The sequence below is a fragment of the Antechinus flavipes genome, chromosome 1 (genome assembly GCF_016432865.1).
Source record: "Antechinus flavipes isolate AdamAnt ecotype Samford, QLD, Australia chromosome 1, AdamAnt_v2, whole genome shotgun sequence".
Classification (NCBI taxonomy): Eukaryota; Metazoa; Chordata; class Mammalia; order Dasyuromorphia; family Dasyuridae; genus Antechinus; species Antechinus flavipes.
Genome location: NC_067398.1, coordinates 246,241,089 through 246,265,227, shown reverse-complemented (window position 1 = coordinate 246,265,227; position 24,139 = coordinate 246,241,089). Strand labels below are relative to the sequence as shown.

Genomic DNA, 24,139 nt, shown 5'->3' with positions numbered 1-24,139 from the left:
TTTAATTATTTTGCAATGAACTAAATATTGTTTTGTTTGTTTTGTTTTTTTCCATCCTACTTTCTGTCATCCAACTGGGGGAAAAAGAAGAAAACTAAAATATTGATGTAACATATATAGTAAAAAATAATAATAATAATTCCCATATTAACATATCTAAAATATTTATGACTCAATATGCACCTTGAGTATTTTCACTTCTGTGTCAGGAGGTTGGTAACCTATTTCACAAAATTTCTGGAATCATCGTTGGTCATTATGGTCATCAGAGTTTATAATTCTTTTAAAGTTGTTGTCTTTACAATTTTATTTTTTAATTGTTTTCTTATTCACTCACTTTGTATCAATTCATACCAATCCCCCAGACTTCTTTGAAACCATTCCCCTTATTTCTTACAGCAAAATAATATTCTGTTATATTCATATACAATTATTTGTTTAGATGTAACCTGGTTGATGTGTAGTTATCCCCTTGGTTTCCACTTCTTTGAAAAAAAGTATTGCTATCTACTGCTATATATACGTGTGTTATGTGTATGTGTGTATGTATCATTAGGTGACCTTGACATCCTGGATGTCTGACTAAGCGCTAACCCACAGAGCCCACTCCAGCTGCTTTTGTGGCTGTGAAAACAAATTGTTCTCAACTGCCCGTTCAAGTCCCCACATGCTTGGGGTTGACATCCCTTAAGTCACACAGAGTTTGAGGCCTATTGGTTACCCTCATTCTGCTTTAGCTTGTCTACTGAAATGGTTTTTCTGGGGTGCAGCTGCTGTGGACCCCAGAGCAGGACGAGCAGCCCTGACAGAGTTTGGCAAGCTCTTGGTCAAAGGCCTTAGTCCTCCCTGAACACCCTGTCTACCTGCACGTTCACTAAATTACTAATTGACAAAGCCAGCATTCGATTCCAGATTTTCTAAGTCCAGTGTTCTTTCTATTGTGCCACACTGCTTTCTACATTTGAGTGAGAAACTTGGTCAAATAGGAAATAGACTTAGTTTTCATGACTTTTCTGTGGAGAATTAGCTAATTTAATTGATAGAGGGAACATCTTTATTTGGTGGGTATATGTTCTTTATCGTCATGTTGCAGGGGTCCTCAAACTTTAAATAGGCGTCCAGTTCACTGTCCCTCAGACTGTTTGTTGGAGGGCCAGACTATAGTAAAAACAAAAACTTTGTTTTGTGGGCCTTTAAATAAAAACTTCATAGCCCTGAGTGAGGGGGATAATCATTCTTAGCTGCCACATCTGGCTCACAGAACGTGGTTTGAGGACCCCTGCACTGGGTAACCCCAGATTGTTTTCTCAGCCTCTTAGAGTCAGCATCAGAGTTCTAAGAGTTTCTAGATTAGGATAAGTACTGGGACCTGCTGCAGGTACAGGTCAGCTTTCAGTGGGAAAGGGGAGGTTCTTTGCTTCAGTAGCTACCTAGCCTTAATCACTGAGGGGGAGCCATCTCAGTCAGATTGAGACCTGTTGAAGGCCTTACCTTAGAAAGGCCAGGGTCTCCCCCTGCCTCTAGGGCACGATAGATCAGCCTGATCTATCTCTGGCCACTGGACCTGAATGGCTCCGGAGGGGAAAGTGGGGCAGGTGACGTTGCCCAGCCCTGGCTCACTGAAATCCAACTCACTTGCTTGTCATGGTATCACCTCCTCGTGTCATGGTCCTCTTTAGAGAGGCAAAGGCCAAACAACAGCTTTCAACATGAGAGATCTATAGGTAGGCAGTGAAATTTCCTAAATGTACTGGAGATGGGGGAATCACCTACTAAGAAGAATGTCATCCTCAAAAGATTTATATTGAAACCTACACATCCATGGTTCACTCAGCACTAGCCCAGGCCTATGGGCTTTCTCAAAGCTATGTTCCTCTACCTCCTAGTTAAGAAGAGTGACAGACTAGAGGAAGCATTGGAAAGAAGCATGTCACTTCCCCTATTCAATATAATTCCTATGGCTCTCTATTGCCTCCAGGATTAAATTAAAAATACTCTGGTATTCAAAGCCCTTCACTACTTAATCCCTCCTAACTTTCTAGTCTTACATCTCACTCCCCCCACACATAATCTTTGATCCAGTCCTGTTCAGCAAACAAGGCATTCCATCTCTTGACTGGATGTTTTCTCTGGCTGTCTCCCATACACAAAATGCTCTCATCCTTATCTCTACGTTCTGATCTCCCTGGCTTTCTTTTTTACCCCTTATCACAAGCTTCCTAATTACATGTATTGTAATTATATTTCCCCCTCAGTAGGTTAAACAAATACATCTTTAAGTCCATTTGATGGGGGGAAAAAGCTAATGTGCCTAGTGGAAGGAGTTAAAAAAATAAAAATTATTTCAAAAAGAAGGATGGAGGAAGGATATTAGCTTAGTCAAAAGGAAAGTGACCAGGAGGATTTTTTTTTTTTAAAGAAGGCTGATTTTTCAAAAAGGCAAGAAAACAAGAAGATATGAACCCTTAGAAATGGAAGGTACCTTAGAAATTAAATAGTCCAATTCCATTATTTTATAGCTAAGGAAACAGACCCAGAGGAGAACAGACTTACCAAAACAGTGAAGGCTTTCTGGCCATGGAATCTAGGGTTGCTACTAATTTCCAAGATGGCTCTTTTCAGTCCTGAAAAGGATGATACTAAGAGCATGTGTCCGTAATGATCAGGGATGATGATTAACCATCTAACCTGAGAATGAAACAGGTTAGAGCCATAAAAGCCAGACTTATTAAACTGAATTTGTTGACTAAGCTGATTCATCCATTTATATAGCATGTGTCCTGAAATGCCTTTCACTTTGATTGATATATTGTGGCTTGCTAAATGACTGAGGGGTGTGTGTGTGTGTGTGTGTGTGTGTGTTTAAAATCATTGATCCTTTATGGAATGCAGCTTTGACTGAAAGATAAATTTAGGATTGCAAGTTCACAACCTAGAGAAAAAACTCTTGCCCCTGTAGAACTGGTGGCCAATTATCCTAGTTCTCTTGTTTTACATATGATAAGGAGACAAATGCCCAAAGTGGTGAAGCGATTTCCCAAAGTCACATGGGTTCAATCATGTCAATAGAATTGACCAGAAGTGAACATGGGAGTGAAGACTCATGTTAGAGAGTGGTATTGGTCAGAAATCTTGATTTATGTTACCTAGTAGTTAATTCCATAGCAGCTCAGACTCCTGAAATGTCTCAGACTCAAATTATGTAGAGCATTTTAATTAATGTGGAACTATGTTGGAATCTAGCTTTCTGGGACATTGGTGGCCCCTGTGGACAGCATCCAAAGGAAATAGATCTCATTATTGTGATCTTACTTTGGCAGCTGAATAAGATCTTGTCATTTCAAATGAATCTTAGTGTCCTTATCCATAAAATCAGGGGATAGAACTAAATAGTTTCTAAAATCGTTTTTGTTCTAATATTCTCTCTTCTAAAACCCCATCCCCATCTCTAAAATTCGGTAATTGGAATTCACACTTATAAAGTGCTTTAAATGTTACTAAGTTCTTTTTCACAGCAGGCCTCTGAGGTACATATCCTACAGTTGCTTCATTGTGACTAATTAAAAAACCAAAGGTGAAATAATATGTTTAAGGGAATATCAGAAAGAGGATTCAAATCCAGGTCTCTTAAATCTACATTCAAGGCTTTTTTTTTTTTTTTCACTTCCACACAAATCTTTATTTTGCTAGTAGAAATAGTTCTTTCAGGGCAACTGGCCCCCAAAATGGGGAGCAACAGCAGTTGTCTAGCCAGGAATGAGATTTCAAGAGTATATTGAAACCTCATTTCAGGGAACTGGGTTAAGTTTGTCTTATGAGAATACAAAGAAAGCATTCCAAATTGTTCTTGGAACATCAGATGACTTGTTCTGTATGCAGATACTATCTCGTGGTTTTTCTGTGTTGCATTCATTCTGATTTCTTTAAAACTTGGCTTTTTCAGAGGGGTCAGCCTTTTTATTTTTTAAGAGAATTATAAACACAAGGCTTATATGAAAATGAGCGAAAAGCAAAATGAGTTAATTCCTACATAAAATCATAATCTCCAAACTGTATTTTGATTGAAAAGAAAAGTGGCTGTTTTAACAAAATAATTAACAATGGTATTTTATTTGCTCTGTTTTCCTTTCCCCAATTTTCAATCTTGGGCAAATATTGTTAATATATAGTAGATTTTTTGGTAGTCTTAATATGTATATTGTTCTGATTCAGCTTGTGAGCTATTTTAAACACTCTCTACATTCATCTGTAGCCATGTTGGCGTGCACCTAGAATATATTTGTGTGTATCAGGGCTAATGATTTTGTATTGGTCAATAATACATTATATACTCAGCCAGTCATTTAGCATGCAGAAATCTACCTTACCAAACTGAAAGGCATTTCAGGACACCAGTTTTGTACAAATGAATGAGTCAGCTTAGTCATTGAATCCAATTTGACACAGTTTAACAAATAAATCTGTACTTTTCCAGGTTGAGAAACTCTACCTTCATAACATCTCTTACATCTACTGCTTTCTTTCCATTTACAATCCCTGCCCTAATTCAGGCCCCTCGTCACCAGTTACTGGAATATAACTATTTGCCTCCTTCTTCCTCTCCCCCAGCTCTTCTCTACATAGCTACTAAAATAAATATCCATAATTTTAATGACATGAAGGTATTTTGTGATATGAAGAGGGGGCTCCTCTGTTAAAACAGTCAAATCAGGAGAATTAAGTTTTAAAATTTTGCCTAAGGCACAAGCCTGACCGTGTTCTTTCTCTACTCAAAAGTCCTCAATGATTCCATATTAACATTAAGATAAAATCCAAACTCCTCAGATTGATGTTTAAATTCTTCCACACCTCTTTTTCCATCATTATTTCCCATTATGCATTTTAAGCTACTGATGCTCTAGCCAAAATGGACCACTATCTGTCCCTAAAGGAGAAAAGTTGCATCTTCATTGCACTCTCTCATCTCTCAGCATCTTTGTGAAATGCCTCGCAGGTGCCAGGCACTGGATTAAACACTAGGAATACAAAAAACAGCAAAATACAATCCCTCAAGGATCTCACATCTTAATGAGAAAGATAGCACGAAAATAACTATATACAAACATGCTTTGCTGTGCCATTTCAGTCAATTCTGATTCTTTTTCATGGCCCCATTTGGGGTTTTCTTGGCAAAGATACTGTAGTGCTTTATCATTTCCTTCTCTAGTTCATTTATAGATGAGAAAACTGAGGCAATCAGGGATAAGTGACTTACTCAGGGTCACACAGCTAGTAAGTGTTTGAGGCTGGATTTGAACTCAGATCTTCCTGATTCTAGGTCTTGTGCTCTATCCATTGAGCCCACACAGACAAGCTATATATAGGATAAAGTGAAGCAAATCAATAAAGGGGAGGCAACGATTAAGGGAGAACAGGAATGGCTTCTCAGAGAAAGCTATTAGCTAAGACATGAAGGAAGCTAGAAATCAGAAATGAGGAGGGAGGCCGTTCCAGTCAAAGACAAGAATGAAAATGACAACAGATTTGGAGATGACATTTCTTGTTCCAGGAACAACAGGGAAGTCAGCGTCACCAGACTGTAGCCGGGGAGTGAGTAAAATATAAGAAGATCCTACTGGTCCCCACCTATTGGAAAGATAGAAAGGGATCACATTCTGAAGGGCTTTGAATTCCAAACAGAATTTTATATTTCATTCTGGAGACAATCAGGAACCACTGGAGTTTCTTGAATAATGATCAGACTCTCTCTTTAGGAAAGATCACTTTGACAACTGAGAAGATGGTAGATTGAAAGGAGAAAGACTTGAGATAGGGGGACTAACCAATAGGCTATTGCAATCATGTAGATCTGAGAAAAAGAGAATTTGTATCAGGATGATGATAGGAGAGGTTCAAGGTATATAGAGAAACATTAGTAAAAATCAATTTAGTGGGGCAGTTAGTTGGTGCAATGGGTAGAGAATCAACCCTGAAGTCAGGAGGACCTGAGTTAAAATGTGATCTCACACACTTAACACCTCCTGACTGTGTGACCCTGGGCAAGTCACTTAACCCCAATTGCCTCAGGAAAAAAAAATCAACATGGCTTGGCAATAGCTTGTATATGGGGGTAGAGTGGGGTGGAGAGAAAGAATGACATCCATGTTGTGAACCTATTGACTGAGAGGATGATGATGCCTTTTATAATTATAGAAAAATCATGGTTTTTTTTTTTTTCCCTTTTGATCTGATTTTTTTCTTGTGCTGTGTGATGAATATGGAAATATGTTTAGAAGACTTGAACATATTTGACTTATATTGAATTGCTTGCTGTCTAGGGAATGGGGGGAAGTGAAGAGGGAGAGAGAAAAAATTGGAACACCTTTTACCAAGGTGAATGTTAAAAATTATATTTGCGTGTATTTGGGAAAATAAAAAAACTATTATCATAATTTAAAAATAGTTAAGTTAAGAAGGGGGAGGGCATTTGGTAGAAGTTAAGAAATTAAGAAGGGGGAGGACATTTGGTAGAAAAGATAATGAGTTCCATTTTGGACTTATTGAGTCTAATATCTTAATAGGACAGTCGGTTCAAGATATCTGATAGGCAAAACTAAAGGTTACTTAGAAAGGTTACAATTGGACAAACATATTTGAATCATTTGTATAAAGATGATCACTGAAATCATGGGAACCGATAAGAACAAGGAAATACTATTAGAGGGAGAAGAAAAGAAAAAAGGACCCAGGATAGATTCTTAGAGACTTCCCTCTGCCAGCAGACAGCAAAGAAAATGAAAAAATCTTGATCATATAGGTAGGAGGAAAACCAGGAGAGAGCAAAGTCACCATAACCTAAAGAGAAGAGAGCATCAAGAAGAGGGTGCCTGCAGGGTCATAGACTGAAGAGAAATCAAAAAAGAAGAAAAGAAACGGGATCCCTGCTTTCAGAGAGCCTGCAGGCTTGCTTGGGAAATAAGGCTGGTGTGAAATAATCAGAGAATCGTTCATCACTAAGGTATTTGTTGATTATGTGGTAGGAACTTAGAAACAAGATTAATGAGGGCTAAAGTCAGGGAAGCAATGGGCCTTGGGCTAGATCCACATTGATGGTTAGGGATCAAAATAGGCAGTGAGTCCGGGCAGCATTGCAGGTCTGAGTATAGATGTACAGATGGCAATGACCTTGTTATGTATGGGAGACATTGAGAAGAAAAGCTTAAATAAATCAGAAGAAATACTAGGAGGCTAGTTTAGGAAAGGCCTTGAAAGTCAGAATAAATAATTTGGAATTGATTTCATAGAATTCTAGAACTGGAAGTGACCTTAAAGATAATTAATGTCTTCATTTAACAAAGGAGGAAACTATGACTTTAAAAAATTTGAAAGATATAGTTTCAGGAAAATTAAGCATTCTATTAATAATGCTGACACACTACCAAAAAAAGGGTCAGTGACACTCTTGAATGCCAAGGACCCTTCATGGCAGTGAGCCCACAGTTTATATGTCTTAGAAGACTGGGTCTCAATTAATGTAATATTCTCTTCTCTAAAATATAATTGTTCTCTGGGAGGAGGTTTCTTGGGGAGCTTCTGGTGTTGTACCAAAGTTCCCTTTTAATGTCGTGACTCAGTTTCTCCAATTGTTCTATTTAGTTCTGCCTCAGGTTATAACCTTTCCCTCTTAATGTTTAATGAAATAAAGGTCTACTTCAGTTGCTCTGCCCCAAAACTCCAGGCTATAATCATTCCCTCTTAAATGGTTGATGAGATGAAGGTTTTAGGTTATAGTCATTCCTTCTTAATGTTTGACAGAATAAAGGTTCATTCATTTCAGATGTCATTAGAATATCAGTAACCTCCCTCCATTGTGTCATGCTAGGGGCCTCCCCCACCATTAGGTTATCCCCACCTAGGTACCTCCCCCATTATGTCACTGTTCTTATTATCCTATAAAAAAGCTTGCTGTCCCAGTACTCGGGACTGGATTCTTTGAGATTATAGTCTTGTCCAACCCTCAGACCAAGATCCATCTGGTCCCAGTATCTCTCTCCATTTAATAAACTATTGAATTGGTCTTTAACCTGTCTTGCTCAGTTTCTTTGGCATTACATTGGGAGCAGCCTTCCTTTCAGTTCAGAGTAATAATCACCTCAAATACAGCCAGGAGTTAAAGTCCAGTCCTTTACTGTCTCTTCCAAAATAGCCCAGTTAGCTTTCTTAGAGGTCTATATCTCTCCTTGGTTCCGAGAGCTCTTGCCGCTAGTCTTTTGCCTCTGCCAGCTTCAGTCTCTCATCCTCCCAACACAAAGCCCCCAGCCAGCACAAAGGTGGAAGTTGGAATGAATCTTGGCTCCTCCTCCAAGATAGGGCTTGTAGGTTAGACTTGAGAATCTCCCAGACTGAATCCTGACTTGTGAATTTCCCAGAGTGCCTATCAATTCCACTGTCTTAGTACCTTGTAAGAATCCTAACATCTCCTGCTTTCTTTTGATTTTGAACATAGGTGTTCATGACCTCCCTGACTTCCCAAGGAGGTAAGAACTCTAAAAAGAAGGTGATCACGCCCTCCCTGACATCTCAGGAAGGGAGATGAAAACACCAAAGGAAATGGAAATAAATCAGATTAATGGGTTTCTGAAGGGGCTCATTTGAAACAGGTACACATAAATCCATCAGTATGGGAAGTATTACACATAATTACATAAATTACATAAGCACATAGTAACAAAGGCTAGAAGTGATGTAACAAATAACATGAATCAACATGAGAATTTATACTTATCCAGAAGTCCTAGAAATAGTCCAAAAGGAATCTATTGTCCATTAGTTCATGTACCAAGAATCCAATAATTCCTGCAAGTTTTGAAGTCCTGCAACAGTCTTTATCAATAATTTTTCATCTCAAGGAATCCAGTGATTCTTGCTGGTTTTTAAGTCCTTTAACAGTTTTAATCTTGTGTTAGGGAATCCAATGATTCCTGCAGATTTTGTTCTTAGGTCTTCTCCTTTGTTTCCAGGTTTTTCTCTTTTTCTTTCTCTCTCTCCAGATGCTCATTGCCACCCATCTGTTGTTTCCTTCTCTGTCTATAAAAATACAAGCAAACCCTTTCTCCCAAGCAGTTAACCTATCTAATTCCCTTCTATTTACCACTTTCTAAATCTCTCCTCATCATCTGCCAATTACATTGGAGCTGTTTGCACTGGACACTGCCCTGTTGCTTTAAAAAGCCTGTATTCTCCCCAATTGTAATCTCTTTCTGCTATCTGATTGCTTTTCGGCTGATTGATCACATCAGAGTCCTGACCTTCTAAAGACTGTCTGAGTGTAACCTCAGCTGCCATCATGCCCCATCTATCTTTTGTATGATATCTTGGAGCTGGGCCCCGCCTCTCATTTCCTTGGGTCAATCTACATTCCAAGGCCCAGTGGAAGCCTCAGTTACATTTTGGACATGGGTTTCTCTCACCCTGTCCTCTCACATCTCTGTCCCTACACTGAACTCTCAGATGTCCTAGTTTTCCACACTGAAAACATGGACAAATATCTCTAGAAGTCCCTTGCCAAGAGGGATCCTGTCTTTCCATGTTCATCATAGTCTGGGTATAATAAGCATTTGTGCCCACTGTGGCACAGCGTCTTATGATCTCCTCTAAAGGAGCATCTTTATGTAGTCCCCATATAATTCTTCTGCAAACATTATTGGCATTTTCCTTAGCCAGTTGTCTGATCATTATTTCTGTATCTGCATTTTCTCCAATGGTTCTTGTGACAGCTGTCTGCAAACATCCCACAAAATCCACAAAGGGTTCATTGGGACCTTGCTCTATTTTTGTGAAGACTTTCCCTTGATCTTTTTGTCCAGGGAGGGAACCTCAAGCTTTTATTGTAGCCTTAGAAATTTGCTCATACACTGTTAATGGGATAATTAATCTGTTCTGAATTCTCTCCATACTGACTTTTACCTGCTAGTTAGTCAAAAGTGATTTGTACATTAACTCTTGTTTGCCTATTGAGTCTGGCTTGAATCCTACATAATTCATGATACTCCAAAAGCCACAGCAAGTTTTGTCCAAATTCTAAACATGCCCTTGCTATGGATTTCCAGTCACTAGGAGTTAAGATTTCATAAGACAAATTACCTAGTAACATCTTAACATAAGATGATTTGCCCCATAAAGAGTGCAACCTTTTTTCACATCCTTAATTTTTTCCAGATCAAAAGGAATGTATCTTCTCCTTTTTTGACCTAAAGCATCAATCTCTTCGATCACAGGGCATGCATTTATAAAATCAGATACATCCTGTCCTTCATTTTTTGCCTTAACCAAAGCCTTTTCTAATCTTGTCATAGGCTGCTTCATAGGTGGTTCTGTTTGTGTTTCTGCCTCTTCCCCTCCTTCTTTTCCCTCTATCCATGAAGGGTTAATTGAGGGAGGGAGGTCAGGGGATTGAGAATGATCTAATTTATCTTGCTGTGATTTCTTATTTGATTCTTCATCCTTTTCACTTAGTTTAGTTGGCATCTCCCCCTCCTGCTCTTTTTTCTTTTTCTTTATTCTAACACTAATATAATTTCCTAAAGCCATTTGTATTAAATTGTATGTATTAAGTGTGTCTTTTGAAATTGTCAGGTCCATTTTTTTTTTTGTAGGATTGACATAGTTCCTCTCCTACTAATTTCCATTCCTCTAGATCTAATTCTTTTTCCATAGAGAACCAAGGAGATGTGTACTGTACAGTTTCTAAAAGTTCAGTGATCTGCTCCCAAATTATAATCAAACCTTGGCTTTTCATAACCCTGACAATGCTCTCTAAACATTTTCCTTGAAAAAGAAAAGCAGGCTGTTTTCTAAACATTTGTCCCATTTCAGCTGAAATTCTACTTTAGCTTTTTAACAAACTTTCCTTGTTGTACTTACCCTAATTTCTGGGTCAAAGAGACTTTTTTCCTGGATCAGGATCATGTCTGTCCCACATTTGGGCGCCAAAATATAATGTTCTCTTCTCTAAACTATAATTGTTCTCTGGGAGGAGGTTTCTCAGGGAGCTTCTGGGAGCAGCCTTCCTTTCAATTCAATGTAATAATTAATCACCTCAAATGCAGCCAGGAGTTAAAGTCCAGTCCTTTATTGTCTCTTCCAAAATAGCCCAGTTAGCTTTCTTAGAGGCCTCTCTCTCTCCTTGGTTCCCAGAGCTCTTGCTGCTAGTCCTGTGCCTCTGTCAGCTTCAGCTTTTCATCCTTCCAATCCAAAGCCTCCAGCCAGCACAAAGGTGGAAGTTGGAATGAATCTTGGCTCCTCCTTCGAGAGTGGGCATGTGGATTAGACTTCTGAATCTCCCGGACTCAATCCTGACTTCTGAATCTCCAGGAGTACCTATCAATTCCAGTGACTTAGCACCTTGTAAGAATCATAACAAATTAACTATGATTGATTAACAATTAATGAAAGAATGAATATTATTATAAGAAATGGACTTATTCTAAAAGGGGATAGAGGGATATGCATTTATTTCCAAGTCACCCCCACTCTGGTGAAATCTATCTAAATCTAAACCTGAGTAAAATACAATGGGCTGAAAGTTTTCCTTTAAATTAAATTCCTTGTAAATTTTGATGGAGTAGTAATACCTAGAAGGGAATGTTACTCCTCTCTGCTATCATCAACCTGTCTTTCAGAGGCTGAGCCTTGAAATGAGGACTTTAGAAAAAAGAGAGAGAACTCTGGATCTCCCCAAATCATTGCTTATTAATAATCATTTCTCTCAAAACTGAGGTCTAGAGAAAAGCAATTACTTTCCAAGATCACTTATTGAGTTATTAGTAATTTTCTTATCTATAAAATAAGGTCTGATATCCAAGAGAAATATAGCAGGTGTTCTTAATCTAGAGTCTGTGAATTTAAAAAAAAATTATGTTTAGTTTCAAATTCTCTCTTATCATATCTCCACCCACTGATTGAGAAGGCAAGAAATATGATACTCATTATATATATGAAGTTATGCAAAAAGTTATTTCTATATTAGCCGTAAAGTGTGTGGGGTGAAAGCAAAAAAAGTGAAGAAAAAAAATATATATGTCAATCTGTACTCCGAGCATATCACTTCCCTGAAAGTGGAGAGCATTTTTCATCATGAGTCTTTTGGAACTGGATCAATCAAAATAGCTAAGTCTTTCATAATTGGTTATTGTTAAGGATTACTGTTACTATGTACGATATTCTCTAGAGAGAGAGATGAGAAGGCATACCTACCTTGTCTGCAGGAGACTACAGATAAGAAATACTGTAAATAATATCAGACTTGCTTGACACATTAGTTAGCTTTGCTAAACTCCCCTTTTGCTTTTTCATTCATTGTAAAAGGATAGCAGAGAGTGGAATATGTTGTAGAGAAAAAGTCATGTACAAAAGTTTTTTTAAACTTAAAAATAGATAATAAATGAAAAAAAGAGTTAGATTTAAAACCAGAGGTTCTTAACAGAGGTTTGTGAATTTTTAAAACATTCTGACAACTGTATTTTAATAGGATTTAAATATGGTTTCCTTTGTAATCCTATGGATTTTATGCATTTAAAAGCATTATTCAGACAGATGGTGCAGCTCTGATGTCAGGAGGACTTGAGTTCACATCCAGTCTCATGTCATTTGCAGCTTTCACAAAATTTCCATTTGATTTTTTATGCTAATCCATAATATACTGAAATCAATGAGGAAAATTATGATGTGGAAGGGACAACTAAGTTTGTTTATCACTGCCCTCTTGAAGGAGTATCATGATTCCATGGGTTTCAGGATACCCTGTAGGGCTGGATTCCTAATAATATGTCAGTCCATCCCTTACAGCCATCATCCAGGAAGGCAATTCCTGCCAACCAAGGCTAACTGAAGCAGCAAGACCCCCTCAGAAAGAGGGTCCGGAGACAGCAGCATATGCCAGGTAAGTGAAACTACCATCACTCCCATGATCACTGTCTCCCCTCAGGTTCTAATGGAGAGAGCCCAGAACCTTGAACTCAAGAGCTTTAGAAATTACAGTGCATTTTTCCATCTGACTTGCAGCTGAAACCTTATATATGTGTTGTCTCCCCCATTAGAGTATGAGTTCCCTGAAGCTGTCTTGCTTTTGTATCCCATGGGTTTAACACAATGGTTTGCACATAGTAAGGATGCAAATAAATCTCTTTTAATTGATTCACTTATTACATATACTTAAAGTCTTTTCACAGCTTCCTCCTCACCCCCTAATCTGTCACCTAGACTATGCCCCAGGGGAATTAACTCTTTCAAACCGGAACTACCATGTTGAGACTCTGCTGTCTTAGTTGGTGATTACCTCAGCACCCATCTAAACTTGGTTCTAAGACAATTCTCAGACAAAGAAATTGAAACTATTTATAGACATATGAAAATATGCTCCAAATCATTATTAATCAGAGAAATGCAAATTAAGACAACTCTGAGATACCACTACACACCTGTCAGATTGGCTAGAATGACATAATGGGGAATGTTGGAGGGGATGTGGGAAAACAGGGACACTGATACATTGTTGGTGGAATTGTGAACACATCCAGCCATTCTGGAGAGCAATTTGGAACTATGCTCAAAAAGTTATCAAGCTGTGCATACCCTTTGATCCAGCAGTGTTTCTACTGGACTTATACCCCAAAAAGATACTAAAGAAAGGAAAGGGACCTGTATGTGCCAAAATGTTTGTGGCAGCCCTGTTTGTAGTGGCTAGAAGCTGGAAAATGAAAGGATGTCCATCAATTGGAGAATGGTTGAGTAAATTGTGGTATATGAACATTATGGAATATTATTGTTCTGTAAGGAACGACCAGCAGGATGAATACAGAGAGGACTGGCGAGACTTACATGAACTGATGCTGAGTGAAATGAGCAGAACCAGGAGATCATTATATACCTCAACAATGATACTGTTTGAGGATGTATTCTGATGGAAGTGGATCTCTTCGATAAAGAGAGCCTTAATTGATCAAAGATGGACAGAAGCAGCTACACCCAGAGAAAGAACACTGGAAATGAATATAAACTGCTTGCATTTATGTTTTTCCTCCCGGGTTATTTATACCTTCTGAATCCAATTCTCCTGTGCAACAAGAAAACTGTTTGGTTCTGCACACATATATTGTATCTAGGATATACTGCAACCCATTCAACACGTAAAGGACTCTTGCCATCTCGGGGAAGGGGTGGAGGGAGGGAGGGGTAAAATCGGAACAGAAGTGAATGCAAGGGATAATGCTGTAAAAATTACCCTGGCATGCGTTCTATCAATAAAAAATTATTAAAAAAAAAAAAAAAAAAACATTGTCGAAAACAAAAATAAATAAATAAATAAATAAAAAATAAAAAAAATAAACTTGGTTCTACCCACTATACCCAAGCTTGGCTCCACAGATCCCTCCGCTGCTGGGGGCCATCTCCAGTCATCGTGATTTTTATCTTGTCACTGGTCCCAAATCTGGAGGGGGGAGTGAAGGAGGTGACCTTGCCCAGCCCTCCTCACTTAAATCCAATTCCCTTGCATGTCATGGCATCCCCTCCCTGATGTCACGGCCCTCTTTGAGAATGAAGGACAAACAACTATAACCATACTACCCCATGTACACCATCTCCGACTTCCCTTGCTTACTGATTCTGAAACTGTACTCAAATCAATTCTATCATTGCTTCTGGAAAGAGTTTATTCCCCTCTGGCTTTATTCAGTAACCCCATAATTTTCCAAACTAAAAATCCCTCCCTTTCTGCTGCTCCCCTATACATATTATCCCCTCCCCCCTTAGAATATAAGCCAGGCTGTGTGTCTCTAGGCAAGTCCCTTAACTTCCAAGTATCCCCAAGAAACACTCTAAGACTATAAATTGCAAAGCAATTGCCATATGTCTTAGTTGAGAGAGTTTCAATACCAGGAATTCCCTCCACTAAATACATCATAGCTTTTATAAAAAAAAAAAAAAAAAAAAGAAAGAAAGAAAGAAAGAAATTAAATTTTTCCTTCCATGTCTCCATCTCTCAAAGTAATTTTTATTTTATTGTCTAGGGGTAGATATATGGTACAGTGGATAAAGCATCAGCCTTGGAATTAGGAGAACCTGAGTTCACTAAATTTGACCTCAGACACTTAAATTTCCTAGTTGTGTGATCCTGAACAAGTCACTTAGCCCAAATTTCCTCACCAAAAAAAATAAGAAGATGGAATTGTTTGAAAGAGTTGATATCTTCCTCCTTTCTTCATCTTCTTGGAATAAAATTGTATATTCCTGTTATCATAAAAAAAGAATATAAGCTAGGAACGGTCTCTGAGTTTTTGTGCCCCTAGAACTGCATTTTCAAATCATGTGCTATATACTTAATATTTTTTTTATTCATTCTTCATGAAACTCCCTTTTCTTGTAGCGTCTCTTTTGGATGAATTGCTCAGTAGGACAGTGAAGGTCAACTAATTCTCTCCTGAGTCCAGGGCTGGCTTTTCTCTTTGCTGCCAAAGGTCACTTCATGGGCCTTGAATGTGCTTCCAACTTTGAGTAACTGCCTTTCTGTATCCATGTTTATCTGGACAGTGTGCGTGTCTCCATTCTTTTCATACCTTTTACTTTCCTGAACAAAATCCAACTGTTGAGTGAGATATCTTCTTCCGTTAGTTCTGCTACTACATACTGTAGTCAATTTGGCCTGACTTAGATTTAGCCATTTAAAACCTGCCAGGAACATGCCAATTTTCAACCCCCTTCTGTTTCAGTCAGAGAAAGCAGTTCATGATCCAAGTATTAACATTTTGTTAACAAATCAACACCTCATCATCTGTGATCAGATTGTTAGAGCCAAATCTCTCCTTCCTCACTCCACATATGTTTGTGTATATCTGTTGGTCCCCAGTCAAACAAAGTAAACCCTTTCCAGGAAGGTCTCATTTACCTGCCATGTAATTAAGCTGGTGGAATCTCTTGAGGAAAGGTTGGTTTGTCACAATTAGAGATTTCATTATGCTAATAGGCAGAAACCAGCTCTAGGCAGTGACCCTGAGGGAATCGTTTGTGCTGATGTGGTGGAGAGAACAGCTCTCTTCAGGGGGCTGGAATATGAGCTATCAAGAGAGAAATTTGGGCCCAAGGTTTGAGGTAAGGAGATAAGGATGGAGGCCCTGAGCCTTAGTTTGGGGAGTGCAATACACAAGGAATAAACCTTCTGGTTCTACCTCCTCAGTTAAGATGTATGGAAATGCCCCTTTTGTTATATGAAATTTTAGTTGTTGAAAGAGGAAGAAAAAGAATCTTTGTATAAAGAAAGTTGATTTTTAAAAATCAACATTAGAACAAACAGTTTCTCAGATAAAATGTTGAGAAGAGACATAGATTATTAAGAGAACAATTAAGTGAGAACTAGGTCTGAAATAAATATATTGAGAGGACCTGTCAAGGTACTACACTGGCTGAGAGACCATGGCTACAGGAAAATTTTTTTTTAATTAAAGTTTTTTTATTTTCAAAATACATACATGGATAATTATCGACATTCACCCTTATAAAATCTTGTGTTCTAAAATTTTCCCTCCCTTCCCCCCATCCCCTCCCCTAGATGGCAAGTAATCTAATTTATGTTAAACATGTGCAATTCTTCTATACATATTTTCACAAATATCATGCTGCACAAGAAAAATCAGCTCAAAAAGGGAAAAATGAGAAAGAAAACAAAATGCAAACAAATAACAAAAAAAGTGAAAATGCTATGTTGTCATCCACACTCAGTCACCACAGACCGCTGTCTGGGTGCGGATGGCTCTCTATCACAAGACCATTGGAACTGGCCTGAATCATTTCATTGTTGAAGAAAGCCACGTTCATCAGAATTTATTATCGTATAATCTTGTTATCATGTACGATGTTCTCCTGATTCTACTCGCTTCACTCAGCATCAGTTCATATAAGTTTTCTCCAAGCCTCTCTGAAATCATACAGGAAACTTTTAAATTTAAATTTTGCCCAAGGCAGTAAGTGGAAATCCTAGAATTTGAACTCATATCCTCTGATTTGCAGCCTAGCACCCTTTCCTCTGTTAAATTTGTTGCTGTGTCTCTTGGCAAAAGTGCTGGAGTAATATGCCATTTCCTTCTCCAGCTCATTTTACAGATAAGGAAACTGAGGCAAACAGGATAAAGTTAATTTGCCCAGGATCACACAGCTAAGTGTCTGAGGCTAGAGTTGACTGAGATCTTCTTGACTCCAAGCCTGGCATGCTATCCACTGTGCCACCTTGTGCACTTGCTAATTCTACTTCCAAATATTTCTTCCATACATTTTCCTTATCTCCATGCATATAATTGCCAGCCACTTCAAATCAGGCCCTCATTTCCTATTGCTCAGTCTATCATGCAGTTTATTTTTTAAAAGATGAAAAGTTTATTTTGCTGCTTGCCTAGAAGCAAAGCTGGAAGAAATTAACATAAACACTTAAATCAATTGGCATTCTACTCAAAATTTAAAAAATAAAAATACTATGCATAAATAAAAATCCATCCAAAGCATAAAAAAAGGTATCTGCCCATTTTAAGAGAAAACTCCATGGGAAATAAAATTTGTAGGTGACATTCACGCACAAACTTTTTAAATTCAAAAGATAATCGAGATTTTCAACTTTATTCTAAGACTATCACATTCTTAATTGACTTCTCTGCCTCTCTTTCTCATAGATAGATGACTGACAACTCTGTGTCTACAGTGAAAGGGAGGTATATGTATATGATAGATCACTGAATCAGACAGTAAAAGTCCTGGTTTCAAATCTCTGGGTCTCTGCCACTAACTAGCCCTTCCACTCTCCAAACTCCAATTTCCTCATGTGTACATTGAATGAGTTGGACTATATATCTGAGGTTTCTTCCTTCTCATAGATGCTATGATTCTTTCTCTCTGAATTTTACGGTACTTACTGTCTGTAAGATTCATTCATCTGGCATTTAGCATATTTATATTACTCTAAGTACTTCCTGTGTGTTTGACTATTCTCCTAAAGTAGAGCGTAAGCCCTTAGAAGCTTACCTTCCAGCCTAGAGCCTTTGCTCTATGATAGATAGGTGCTCACTATAATTTAAATATGCATGTTAAATTAAATTATTTGGAATATAAAGACAATGGGCATTTGCATTGGAATAATGTTTTTACTTTCTTCCTTCATTTTTATCTGATTATCACCCAAACCCTGAAAAATGAGTAAAGCTGAATTATCATCACCATTTTACAAGTGAGGAAACTGAGAAGCAAAGATTAATGACTTGCTGAAAGGGTCAGAAGCATAACTAAGGTAGAGCAGCCTAGACTTTGACTCAGGGCATCAAAATTTGCAGTTTGCTACCAAGTCCTTATAATCCTTCAGAAGCTAGAAACTACTGAGTTCAACATCTAACTAACAAGAATATTAGTTAAAACAGGAAGGTACCAAACGGTAAACTTCCTTCCCATACTGGCCACACCTCATGGGATTTCCTTCCCTTCCTGGCCTCTTTCCTTTCTCCCTAGCAACAGTCTCAAACGATGAGATTTCTCTCCTGGACTCCACTGTCCCTCCTCATTTAGGGATTCTCCCCTTCTATAGGACCTTTTGTCATAGGAAATTTCCATTCTCATTTAATCATACTGAATTTGTCATAAAAAGGGGATTTGTTATAGTGTTTTGGGAAGCTTTCCACCATTTCCAAAATGTTTAATCACCTACCTCCTAAGGTTGTTGTGAGAATCAAATGAAATAAAACTTGTAAAATTCTTAGTTTAGTATCTGACACATAGTAGATACTTAATAAATAAATGCTTCTTCACTTCTTCCACAAACATTTCTTTTGTTGTGTTGTTCAGTTGTGTTCAACTCTTTGTGACCCATTTGGGGTTTTCTTAGCAAAGATACTGGAGTAGTTGGCCATTTCCTTCTCCAGCTCATTTTACAGATGAGGAAACTGAGGCAATAAGGGTGAAATGACTTGCCCAGGGTCACACAACTAGTACCTATCTAATGCTAGATTTGAATTCAGGAAGATGAAGCTTCCTGACTGCAATCCTGGAACTCTATCCACTGCACCACCTAGCTGCCCAAACATTTTTCAAGCAACTAACTATTCTTTTCTTTCTTTTTAAACATTTTCCCCAGTTACACGTAAAGCAATAGTTTTTTGGTTATATATGTACATTAATTCCATATGAATCATGTTGGGACAGAAAAACAGAACAAAAGGGAAAAACCACGAGGGAAAAAAAAAGCCAGAAGGAAAAAAAAATGAATTTAGCCTATGTTGATCTACATTTAGTCTCCATATTTCTCTCTCTGGATGCAGATAGCATTTTCCATCCAAAGTTTATTGGGATTGCCTTGGATCACTGAACCACTGAGAAGAACCAAATCTTTCATAGTTGTCCATTGCATATTCTTGCTGTTATTGTGTACAATGTATTCCTGGTTCTGCTTGTTTCTCTCAGCATCAGATCATGTAAATCTTTCCAGGCCTTTCTAAAATTAACTTGTTTATCATTTTTATAGAAAAATAATATTCTATTACTTTCATACACCATAACTTATTTTGTCATTCCCTAATTGATGAGCACTTACTCATTTTCCAATTCTTTGCCAATACAAAAAGAGCTTTAAGCCATTACTATTGAAATACTCCCTGTGCACAAGACCTGGAGATGTGTATATACAGGTATAAGCAAAATAGATACACAATGATTTGGGGATTTGGGAGCATGATGGGGCAGTTTGAGGTAGCTATGTGGCACAGTGGATACGGCACTGGGCCTGGGGTCAGGAAGGCTTGACTTCAAATCTGACCTCTGACACTTATTAATTGTGTGATCCTTCACCCTGTTTGCCTCAGTTTCCTCATCTGTAAAATGAACCGGAAAAGGAAAGGGCAAATTAATGTAGTATCTTTGCCAAGAAAGCCCCAAATAGGGTCATGAAGAGTTGAATATGACTGGAATACAACTAAGTAACAAGAAGATGGGAAAAGGTATTAGCAACTGAGAAATCAGAACTTGTATAGAAGGTGGTGTTTGAGCTGAGTTTTAATGGGGACTAAGGGATTCTCAGAGAGATGTGAAGGGGAATGCTTGCTAGACCTCAGGACAAGGTTAAGTGCTGGGTATGAGGAACAGGAAGATGTTACTTTCATAGAACTATAGGGTGTGTGAAGGGAAGTAATTTTGTAATAAGGCTAGAAAGATAGGTTGGAGTCAGTTTATGAAGGGTTGTATATGTCAACCAGAATTTATAGTTTAGCCCAGAGGTAATAGGGAGCCATTGAAGTTTACTGAATAAGTGAGCAACATGATAAGACATGTTCTTCCTAAAAATTATAGGATCATAGACTTAGCGTAGGAAGTGATATTAAAGGCCATGAAAAATGATCCCCTCATTTTACAGATAAAGAAACTGAGGTACAACTTCACACTTCTTAAATTGGCTAAGATGACAGGAAAAAAATAATGATAAATGTGGGAGAGTATGTGGGAAAACTAGGACACTAATACAAATCATGGAGTTGTGAAATGATTCAATCATTCTGGAGAGCAATTTGGAACTATGCCCAAAGGACTATCAACTGTGAATACCCTTTAATTTAGCAGTATCTCTATTGGGTCTGTATCCCAAAGAGATCATAAAAAAGGGAAATGGGCCCATATGTGCAAAAATGTTTGTAGCAGCCCTTTTTGTAATGGCAAGAAACTGAAAATTGAGTGGATGCCCATCAGGTGGAGAATGGCTGAATAAGTTATGTATAAGAATGTAATGGAAGAAAGATGAGCAAAATGATTTCAGAAAAGCCAGAAAGACTTATATGAACTGATGCTGAGTAAAGTGAGCAGAATCGAGAGAACACTGTACACAGTAAGAGCAAAATTATGTGATGATCAACTGTGATGGACTTGACTCTTCTCAACAATGAAGGCATTCAAGACAATTCCTATAAACTTGTGATGGAAAATGTCACCCATATTCAGAGAGAGAATTGTGGAGTCCAAATGTGGATCAAAGCATGTTATTTTTACTTTTTTTTGTTGTTTGCTTGTTTGTTTGTTTACTTGTTTTTTTTTCTTTTGATCTAATTTTGCTTCTGCAACATGACAAATATGGAAACATGTTTAGAAGAATTGCAAAAAAAAAAAAAAAGAAAAGAAAAGAAAGAAAAAAGGATTTATAGAGAAATAAAAAACTTGCTAAAAGTCAAATAGGTAATGATTTTCTGGGGCTAGATTTGAACATGAATGTCCTGACTCTAACTCCAGCACACTTTCATTGAAGCTGCTCATCATAGGATGAATAGGAAAGATCTGAGACAGAGAGGTCAGTATGGGATAAATCCTTGGAGAGGTTCTCAACAAAGTTGGCAATTACTTAGCCAAAAGTGAGGAAGGAAGTTGGAAAGTTGAGGAGGACATTGAGTTTGTGGATCTCGTGCATTTTTGCAATTTTTAAAAAAGACAATCCAGATTAAGTGACTTGCCCAGGTCTGTAAAGGAGTATAGAAAAATATCTGCTGGGTTCAAATCTTGGCTCTATTTTCAACTTGTGTGATCCTGGGCAAATTACTTAACAAATCACTTTTTTATGTCTCAGTTTCTTCATCTGAAAAATGAAGTGGTTGGACGAAATGGCCTTTAACATCCCTTTCAGTTTGAAATCTCTGATCCTGTGATAAGACTAGCAGAAGTAGAACCTAGAATTTTGGAACTATATAGTTTACAGAAAAAAAGAATCGTGGAATTTGAGCGCCTCTTAGACCTAAAAAGATTATTTAGTCAGAAATCATCTCATCAGAGATCAGAAGGGATCTACATTATGTATCCACCCTCAGGTCTGCTGCTTGAACTCAGGTCCTCCTGATTCTTGGGCCAGTGCTTTATCAACAGCACTACTCAGCTTCCCTACCACTGTGTGTTTATCCTAAGCATGAGAAGTGTTGGGTGAAGGGGCTTCCTCGAGTCCCATGGGTAGTTACTCTGAATTGGGGTAGTAGAATAGAAGGCACATTTGGTAGGCTGTATTGGGAGGTGCCTGACTGAGACTAGGAATAGTTCCAAATCTATGAAGCCTTTGGCCCTATGGTTTACCTCAGTTGGAAAGAAGGCCTCTCATTCCAAGCTCATGGAAAGAAAGGGACAGTGATTCCTTTATGGGCCTACCCTTCCTCGCTCTACTCCACCCTTCAGTCTGTCCACTGGATCTTGTTCTACAGGAGCCACTAAGCAACCACAGGAAGCTGTGAGCTGAGAGTGTGGGGCTTGTCTGGGTGTGCCAGGCCTAGGAGGGAGGGAATTTGGCGGAGACCAGAGCAAGGAGGTGAGAGAATTGTGCAACTGCTTCAAAACTCAGCTTTGCATATGGTGAGAAGGGGTAAACAGATCAGGAATGTGAGGGATTAAGCCTAGGATGAATTTTAGGAGTCAGATTAATTTAAAGAGCCAGTTTCAGGGTTTATTTTTGGGTTTACTCAAACTGCTGAGTCCCTGACGACTTTGCCTGTGATGGACTCCAGAACCAAGGCAAGGGGAGATCTTGATCTTTGCCTGTTCCTGGCCAATCTGTGGGAGAGAAAATGATTTTTTAAAATGTATTTTTGAAGCATTAAGCAGTTAAAAGATTGACATAAAATATTGATAATTTCACTTGACATTGAAATATGCTATTTGTACTGTTGAAACTTCAGTTTCTTCCTCTGTAAAGCGGGGCCTGAGGGTAGATAAATTTGGATTACAAAATGTAGGGCCTTTCCAAATTCTGATCAGATAATCTCTGATTTAGAGAATCTTTTAAGGTCTAGGAGGCTCTCAAATTCCATGATAATTTATTTCTGAAAACTCTACATAGTTTCAAAATTCTAGGTTCCACTATCACAGGATCAGAGATTTCAAACTGAAAGGGATCTTAGAGGCCATTTAATCCAACCCCTTCATTTTACAGATGAAAAAACTGAGACATAAAAAAGTAATTTGTTAAATGATTTGCCCAGAATAACACGGTTAGAAAATAGCAAAGTCAGTCAGTATTTGAATCCAGCGTCCATTTTTCTATACTTCTCTTTTACTTCCCCTTCCCTTCTTTCTTCCTCCTACTCTTTATCCCTTCCTCTCACCTTCACTTCCTTTAGTCAGAGGTCTCCAGGGCTCATTGGTTGTGTATGACCATGGATGAGTCACTTCCCTTCAGTCTCCAGAGATCTGTGTAATTGGGTGGGGTGGGGCAAAGTGGACTAGATTACCTGACAAGAACCCTTCAGGCTCTAAATCTTATTGTAGTATTTTAAAATCAATTCAGCATTTTTTTTCTAGCACCTATTGGGTGCAGGCACTTGAGATACCATGACCAAGAAAAAAAAGTAGTCCCTATCCTCAAAGACATTCTCCTGTGGAGAAACAACTTATAGATAAACAAATAAGGATAAGGCTTAGATTTGTTTCATTGGTCTAGGATCACATATCCAATATATATTAGTGACAGAATTTGAACCCAGATCTTTGAGGTCAGCTCTCTATTTACTGTTCCACAAGCTACCGTTTACTGAGGGGGTGAGCATTAAGAACGAGAAGACTCCTGTTCGTTCCTCCTCCCTCCATCCCCCCATCCCCCAACCCTACCACAAACCACAGACCTCTGAAGTTGGGAAGTCCACACTGGTATGAAACTCCAGGGGGAGGGGATGGGGAGCGGGGGAGACGTGGCTTTGGTGATCTAGTTGCTTGTCTCAGAATCTCACTCTGGATAGAGGCTAAAACTTCTCTAATTCTGATCCAGTGAATAGGGCAGGGTTGCTGTCCGCTGAAGGCTTGAAGGAATTGATGAGCCTTCTTAGCATCTCTTGGAGGCACAGGACTTGGGACGTACTCGAAGGGTGAAACAACTTTTCTTCTGTGTTTCCAAGAGCAAGAAGGGAAGTGGTCAGGGTACAGGCAGCCTGGCAGAGCCCTGCCCGGCAATAGGAGGGAGAGAAGGAAGGAGGGAGTGAAAGAGGGAGAGAAGGAAGGAGGGAAAGAGAGAGAGGGAGGGGAGGAAGGCGGGAGAGAGCGCAGGAGGAAGGGAGGGAGGGAGGCAAGGCAGGGCAGGCAGACAGCTCGCTGGGGCTGCAATCCCCCAACGCCCACACAAGGAAGT

The 24,139-nt window shown here is 38.6% G+C and overlaps 1 long non-coding RNA gene across 1 annotated transcript; it reads right to left on the bottom strand.

The window, feature by feature from the left end:
* Nucleotides 1-22,439: 22,439 nt before the first annotated feature.
* On the bottom strand, nucleotides 22,440-23,736 carry LOC127563380 (uncharacterized). The gene is made up of 3 exons (XR_007953953.1): nucleotides 23,640-23,736; nucleotides 23,124-23,208; nucleotides 22,440-22,572 (listed from the first exon to the last, which is right to left on the bottom strand). It is a non-coding gene; the product is annotated as an uncharacterized LOC127563380 (long non-coding RNA).
* Between the last annotated feature and the right edge of the window lie 403 nt (nucleotides 23,737-24,139).